This window comes from Ananas comosus, unplaced genomic scaffold, assembly GCF_001540865.1.
Source record: "Ananas comosus cultivar F153 unplaced genomic scaffold, ASM154086v1, whole genome shotgun sequence".
NCBI classification, from domain to species: domain Eukaryota; kingdom Viridiplantae; phylum Streptophyta; class Magnoliopsida; order Poales; family Bromeliaceae; genus Ananas; species Ananas comosus.
In genome coordinates this window covers 26,419-32,909 of record NW_017893490.1, presented here as the reverse complement: position 1 = coordinate 32,909, position 6,491 = coordinate 26,419, and the positions used below count along the sequence as shown (strand labels likewise).

The window sequence follows — 6,491 nt, the reverse complement described above, 5'->3', positions numbered from 1 at the left end:
TTCCGGCATGCACCCCCCACCTCTAGTAATCGTGTGGGTGAAGTATATGACGACTCCCGGATTTTACGAAAGCCGCTTCCGCGCCCTTGTAATACACTGAACTTTTGCAAATTGCGGAGTTCGAGTATGTGGAATGGTGCGTGGACCACTCCTACATGTTCTAAAAGATTAGAACAAGTTTTTGGATAAGTTTGAGGATGATTGGAATGCTAAAAGTGAGAAATTGCATCAAACAGGCGAAATTAGCTTTTTTTCTGCTTGCTGTACCGGTACAGCAAGGCAGAATGGTGGCAGCATGGGCTTTTTGGTAATTTCACCTTCTAATCCCTATCTATAACCCCCAGCACGACTCCAGGAGCACTGTGGAAGGGTCTGGAGTCCAGAGAAGTGTTCTCCCATCTTTCTCTTTCTCTCTCTCTAGGGTTTTTCTCTCTCTAGAGAAAAGTCGCCGTTTTGCGCCAATTTCGCGCCGTACGCGTCGCTCGCTGGTTGGGTGGACTAAGGGCCATCTTTTAAAAGGTAAAACGGATGTGTTTTGACTGTGTTTTCCATGTTTAATGCTGGGTGTTGCTGAAAGAGAGCTTTAGAGAAGTTTGTAGCTCAACTTTTCTCTAGTTTATGGTTTATTGTCGGATTTTGATGTGTTCTTGTTCCGTTGATTCCAGCAGAGTTTGTGAGGGTCTCCTGCAGCTATAGAGGAGATATCTAGCTGTGATTTACCCACTTTGAACCAGGGAAAAGTGGCCTTGAGGTCTGAGATAGGTATTTAGTCCACTAATGAAGCTATTTCGGATCTATTTGCGACGTAATCGAGTAAGTGATGTAGTTTGGACTTGTTCTTCCGCAGCAGGTTCTCGAACTCCTTGGGGTTAAGTTGGGGACCAGGGAGGCTAGCTTGGAAGGTACTCCAACTAAGGGTAAGCTGGAATTTCAGTTAGAAAACTGAATTCGCATGTTTCCGACTATAATGTTAGGAATTGACGACTTTGTTGCCGTTTTGGAAATAGTTCGCAGCGGGCTTGCAACGGACCTTCGGATTACCTCCGGCTGATACGTGAGGGATTTTGCAAGCTTAACTTGAGGTATTTATTGAGCCAAAATAGGGATTTCAGCTATTACAATGTACTAAGTGCAATTACACCGAAATTGGACATTTCGATCGTAATTTTGATACGATATTTACGCTTCGTGTTCAGCAGGATTGAGACCTAGTGGAGCTGAACTTTGGGACTCCTTGGACTGATTTGGAGCATTAGTACGAGGTGGGTCGGACCTAACCAGAGCAAGTGAAACTCCTCTATGTTCTATATGTATTATAGAAATGGTTTTATTGTGTGCTTATGTGATTGATAAAGGGCTTGACATTCGTCATCATAATGTTGAACATATTCGAAATGAAGTCTCTATAAAGTAGAGAACACTTATACATGAAAGTATTTACATTTATAGTCAATTCAGTTGAATGACTTATGAACAAGTGTAGGATGCACTTTAAAGTAGAGAACAATGACATTCTCTTGACTCTAACGTAGAGAACTATGACATGTTCATGACTATGTTGATATTGCCATACTAGTGGATAGACTATAATGCCATGTGATTTAGCATTACCCTTACATGTTTACAATCTAGTGGATACTAGCTCTTGTTACTATTTATGTGTTGAAATTCCGATCTGAGGGTCGAGGGTAAGAACTTTACAATGAAAATATGAAAATTGGAACACTCGTGCGCATGGACTTGCTTGCTTGCCATTGTGCTCATTGCACACGCTTGTGGAGGGTCGCCTCCTGCAAGCCGGCACTCCGGAGTTGGCCTACCGCGACAGTTGCTCGCCGTGCGGATTGGGTGCGAAGTGGATTGCCGTGGGAGTGTATACTACCACGGGGCCATTAGGCGCGTGCAAGCTGACTACCTTTGGTAGGTCCCTTGTGAATGAAAAGGACAGTAATGAATGCTTATTAATTAAAGTGTACAGTAGTCACTTATATGTTCGTGCTTATATTCATGTCTATATTCATGATTACAGAGATTTGCCATATCCCTATTATGCAAATGATTCTATTACTGTAGAAAGTTATTACATGTTATTACATGTTGTTTACATGCATATTAATTGCTTAGCAATGGAAAGTATCTCACTATCTGTTAGCATTGCAACTTACTATATATCATGCAGTTATGCTGCTTTCTTTTATTTCAGTAATCATGAGCCTGGTGGTGTAATTCGCTGAGGCTGGCGGCTTCTTACCCACTGGGAACTATTGTTAATGAGTTCTCACGCCCTTTTGTGGTTGTTTTTACAGAGCCATTACCAAGAGAGGCTATGGGATCGTGGCACTGTGAGTCGCCGTCGTAGCTAGACTTTGCTAGGAGGCATGCTAGCTCGATCACCCTTGTACTCGTCCGGCTCTTTATTTCTCGACTAGTTGGTGTATGTTCCAATTGTTATAGTTATGGGAGTGTACTACCATTGGGACAGATATTTTGTATATACCCTAGTGGCTTGTATATCGTGTTGCATCCCGGTTGTTTTTCTTTAGTTATTAGATTGACCTTTTCCTTAACCTTTTTTATATAGCATAATGAAAGAACTCTTTCATTATACTATTGTTAATTTATCTTCATTATGAGTTATTTTTGTATATCTTTGCACTATTCTTTATATCTTATAGAATTTATGTTTTATAATTTTATATAATATTTTCATTGAATTTCTATTATTATTGGCTTATTGATAACAATTTGTTTGAATTTACCATTCTATCTGTGTAATGTTTAAAGAATCACTATATTATTCTATTTTTAATTATGGATATCTTTTTTATTTCTCTTGCTAATTTCATAATATTATTGGTAACCTCATTTCAGTCAAAAAATCGCTTGTCTAATGATCTATAAGTAGAATGTCATATTATATATAAATTACTATCTGATATAACGTAGGCAGTTAGAAAATAAGTATAATTCTGAATCTCCTAATAATTTATGAAGGAGAATCGTGCTACGTGCCTATTTATTTTTAATTTTTTTTTACTATCTCAAAGATTTAAAGATATTATAGAGTTACTTACATGAACTCTATTTTTATAAAATTTTAATTTTTATTATAAAATTTATATGTTTATGCGCTTACCGGCGCGTGACAGCTGATAATCAAACCAGGCTGTGCCATATTGGCCTTTCCTGTACTTAGATAGTACTCTATCATTTTTAGCTATTTAAACAGGAGTGGCCCAACGTGGTTTTAGGGCGCCAATTAGGTTCACGGGTCAATTTGATCCCGAACAATTTCCTAAGGGCAAAAGCCCCAACAATTTCAAGCGGCCATATTGTCAACTTTAGGATGTTTCCCATGAATCGGCATCCAACCTTAAGCAAACCATAGCTTAGCCGATGCATCTAAGAAGCATCCTGTAGTAAGGCTATTCTAACCCTTGGAATCCAACCCTAGGGCTTCCATGACAAACCCTACCCAACCACCATGAGAGCACTTGAGCTCTCATGGGTTCCATGGAGTTCAAGGCATATAGAAGGCTCCTATGGCCAAAAACAACCCAAAGCTCCAAAACATAGGGATTAAAACCAAGCCCTAGACTCATTTCTACGAAAAACTCACCTTAGTCCAAGCCCCTCCAAGTCCTTCTTGTAGGAGAGCTTGTAGAACCCACCAAAGCCTCCAAATCCACCTTCCCTTGCTTCTTCTTCTTCTTCTCCAAGCCCTAGAGCAAGAGTTCTAGAGAGAAGAAGAGAGGAAATGGGAGAGAAGGGTGAAAATGGCTGTGGGAGAGAGAGGGGTGTCCACATATAGTGTTGTGAAAATTGCATTTAAACCCCTCAACTTGTTTCCCCTTGATCTGCCCAGACTGGGCGTTTTTCGCCTTCGGGGACCGGTCTCCTCGACTAGGGACCGGTTCCCGAACGTGGGTGTTCCAGGACTTAGCCAAATTTTCGGGTTTTTCGGCTGTTGCGCAGCGAGGGACCGGTCTGCCCCTTCAGGGACTGGTCTCCCGAGGACCGGTCTCACCACCAGGGACCGGTTGCCTCAAGACTTCCTGGCAGGCTACGTGTACGGGGACCGGTCTCTCCTTCAGGGACCGGTCCCCGAGAGCACAAAATCTGGGACTTAACCAGATTTTCTGATTCTCTCTCTCGGGTCCCTTTTTGCTTCTCCTATGAGCCCTAATGTGCTCAGGGTCCATTCTAACTTGTTCAATTCCGCGTTCCGCTCGTTTTGACGGAACTCGGCACGATTTATGAGGGATGTGGTATGTTACAATAAAGCTCAAATGGAAGCCAAATCCCTTCCAAAGCAACCTAATCCAAGGTTCTAAACCCATCAATAGAGCTCTAAAAGCTTCTAATCAAAAAGCCCCAAAATAGACCCTAAGTTCCAAATCTAGGGTTTCCAACATGAGAAATCCATCAAACCAAGTATTAAATGGAAAATACATGCTACTAATCTCTTAAGTAGCCTCAAACCAAGTCCAAAATTAGCTAGGGTTGAAGATCTCCTCTCAAACAAGCTCCTCTCAAAGCTCCAAGTCTTCAACAATAGAGAAAACCCAACAAGTAGCAAAAAGGAAAAAAAAAAGGAGAGATCAAAACACCATAAAATCCACCAAAAATGGAGATCAAACAAGGGGAGGGAGACTTACCTTGATCTCCACTGGTTAGGGCTCAAAAAGAGCAGCAATGGGAGCTGGGGTAATATTTATAGAGGTTGCAACAATTGTAAATACACCCCTCCCCGAACTCAGCCCAGTCTGCATTGTGTACCGGTACACGGGAAAGTGTACCGGTACACTTCCTGCGAAACTGCCCAACCCGAGCCTTGGGTTGGCAAAAAATCCGAAGTGTACCGGTACGATATCGAGGCTGTACCGATATACATTGCATTCCGGTACAACCATCAAGGTTGTACCGATACATAATCCTGTAGAGGCAACCCGAGAGCACACCAACAATCCTATATTTTGGGATTTTGGTACAAGCTTAAACCCACAATTCTCGGGATGCGAGTCATAGGTCGGAACACTGTCTACGACCCTCCAGAATATCTGGAAAAGCTCAGAACACAGATCAAACACTCGAACCTCGCAATTTGCAAAGGTCCAGTGCGTTACAATATCTCGAACAAAACGTCATACACTCCTCTGCTAAATATCCCTCAGCTATTGAGCCCTCCGGATGGGCTTTATTACGTACATCAGACTTGAGATTAAAAAGAAACCTATAGGTTCGAAACATAATAATTAAAGACTAACAAAAAAAAGAGGCAATAGGTCTTTAAGAATAAATGTGAAAACTTTTGAATAGAAATTTCTAACCTCTCAATTGGATACATCCAACGGTATTGAACCGGTCCTGCGATTTTTGCTTCCATATCCAAGTGTGTTACCAAATGGACCATAATCGTAAAAAATGATGGGGGGAAGATTCTTTCAAGATGGCATAATGTATCCACACTTCGAGATTCTAGATGCTCAAGCTCTTGTACATTCAAGGTTTTAGAACATAGCTCGCAAAAAATACAACATAAATCAATTAAAGGTGCAACTACTACCTTCGGCAAAGCACCATGCAATGCTACGACAAGTAGCTGTTGCATCAGAATATGAGAATCAGGGCTTTTCAATCCTGTAATCTTATGCTGCTTGAGTTGAATACATCGTGATATGTTTGATGAGTAACCATCTAGTACCTTTGCATTCTTTAAAACTTTTAGGAACTCATCCCTATCTTTTGGAGACATAACGAAACAAGCTGGTGGTAGATATATCTTATTTGAATCAACACTTTGAGGGTGAAGTTCATGTCGTATACCGATGTCTTGTAGATCACATCGTGCCTTCAAATTATCTTTAGTTTTACCATCAAGATGTTGAAGAATAAAAAAAAAAGGAAGAAGAAGAAAAAAAAAAGTAGAAAGAGAGAAAATTTGAATAATGGTGTATGAGATGATCTCGGCACTAGGTGCATGGAGAAAATTTGAGTTCAAATTTTGAACGTGGTGCATAGTTTAATCTATGCACTAGGTGCATAGACTGCAAAAAGAAGAAAGAGAGAATGTTCTCGTAGGCATGCATGGGTATTACACATAGCAAATTAGTCCTTTCCCTTTCATATATTTGCAAGATGCTCCACTTCAAGCATATAATATTTTTTTATTTTAACTAAAGCATAATATAAGCAAAGTAAAGGGTTTGATTTGTTATTCTATACCGATGATCCTATCGTAACTTCCCACCTCTCCTACCTCTCCCACAAACCCCACCATACACATGTTCTAAAAAAAAAAGAAAAAAGAAAATCCCAGGTAGTTACGACTGGTCCCATAAATATCTCTCAATGAGAAAGGAAAAGGGGGACTTTGTTTTTGAACTCTAAAAAAACCTATCCCTAACAAAAAAAAATCCCACTACTTCTGTCTACGAAAGAAAAAAGAAAGGTAATAATAATATTTTTCTCTTCTCCATTGATGTCACAAT

General features: G+C 40.4%; 1 long non-coding RNA gene across 1 annotated transcript; it reads left to right on the top strand.

The window, feature by feature from the left end:
* The first annotated feature begins 504 nt into the window (after nucleotides 1–504).
* LOC109706152 lies at nucleotides 505–1,250 on the top strand. The gene is made up of 5 exons (XR_002215093.1): nucleotides 505–519; nucleotides 669–762; nucleotides 848–917; nucleotides 1,008–1,082; nucleotides 1,197–1,250. It is a non-coding gene; the product is annotated as an uncharacterized LOC109706152 (long non-coding RNA).
* The last annotated feature ends 5,241 nt before the right edge of the window (nucleotides 1,251–6,491 follow it).